The 1,588-nt window shown below is 44.2% G+C and overlaps 1 pseudogene; it reads left to right on the forward strand.

Annotated features, from left to right (window-relative positions):
• Positions 1-890: 890 nt before the first annotated feature.
• Positions 891-1,379, forward strand: LOC101590666 (annotated as a pseudogene).
• Positions 1,380-1,588: the final 209 nt, after the last annotated feature.

The raw sequence follows: 1,588 nt of genomic DNA on the forward strand, positions 1-1,588 counted from the left end.
AAAGGAACTGAATTAGAAGCCAAGTTTGTGATGTCCACTATAATCCCAAAATTAAGGAAGCTGAGGCTGAGGCAGGAGAGTTCTAGACCAGCCTGGGCTACAGAGCAAGACCATGTCTCAACAAGTAGAATAAAAATAAAATTTAAAATAGAACTTTTAGACCCAATAACTATAGAGTAGACACATACAGATTTTGAAATTAGGATATGTAAAAAGAAAATGAACCAAAAAAACAATCGAAGACAGGACTAGTGATGTGGGTGATGTATCTGAGGAGATGAAAGATACAGAAGAAAAGATAAAGGACATGCAAGGCAGAAGAGTCAGTAATATAAGGCAATCAGAGTTCCAGAAGGAGACAGAAAGGCAGTACTGGAAAACAGAATGCCAACAATTTTCCTAAACTGATGAAAGGTGAACTCACAGATGACAAAAGCCATCCTAGATCAAGCATGATGAAAGAAAATGAAATTGCACCAACACCAGAAATAAAGTCCCAGAAAAGAGCTAAGGACGTGGCTCAGGGGTGCAGTGCTTGCCAATCAGTGTGAAGCCCTGGGTGTGATTCTAGCACCAACGAAAACAAACAAAAAGTTCTAGGGAAGGAATACTTACAGAGAACAAACAATAAACAGGTTTTTAAAAAAAGTACATTGAGCATAGGTTATCAGCACTCCGTGCAACCCTATGTGGTACTGTTATTTCTTCTGCAGGTCTTTTCTTTTTGTACTGGGAATCGAACTCAGGACCTTGCACTTGCCAGGCAGGAATTATGCCACTCAGCTACATCCCTTGTCTCTATTATTATTATTTTTTTTTACAGTAAGAAAACTCTTGCTAGGAGGGTTTCTGGTTCCAGGTACTTGGCAGCCGCAGTTTACAGTGCAGTTATGGCCAAGTCCAGGAACCACACAATGCACAACCAGTCCCAAAAATGGCACAGAAATGGCATCAAGAAACCTCAGTCACAAAGATACAAATCTCTGAAGGGGGTAGATCCCAAGTTCCTTAGGAACATGCATTTTTCCCAGAAGCACAATAAGAAGTGCTTCAAGAAGATGCAAGCAAACAATGCCAAGGACATGAGTGCACACGCCGAGGCTATCAAAGCCCTTGTCACGCCCAAGAAGGTCAAGCCCAAGATCATCCCAAAGGAAGTAAACCACAGGCTCACTCAACTTGCCTATGGTGCCCACCCCAAGCTTGGGAAGCATATCTGTGCCCGCATTGCCAAGGGTCGCAGGCCTTGCCAGCCAAATGCCCAGGTTCCAGCCAAGGCTGAGGCTCCAGCTCCTGCTCCAGCCAAGGCCCAGGCTCCAGCTTCTGCTTCAGCCCTGGCTCCCAAAGTTGTCCAGGCCCCTGTGAAGGCTCCACAGTAAAAGCCTCTTATCTGCTGAAGTAAAAACAGGACTGATGTGACCCCTGGGGTGCCATCTGTAGGGGGCTGGTGTCCTCCTGTGCTCTTTGTACAAATAAACCTGAGGCAGGAAAAAAATTAAAGAAAACTCTTGCTAGGAGCAAAAGTTCAGCTAGATGCCCAGTAACATATTGTAGCACAAGACCCCAATGGAAAAAGCAAGTACTAAAA

This window comes from Octodon degus, unplaced genomic scaffold, assembly GCF_000260255.1.
Source record: "Octodon degus isolate 3935 unplaced genomic scaffold, OctDeg1.0 scaffold00164, whole genome shotgun sequence".
NCBI classification, from domain to species: Eukaryota; Metazoa; Chordata; class Mammalia; order Rodentia; family Octodontidae; genus Octodon; species Octodon degus.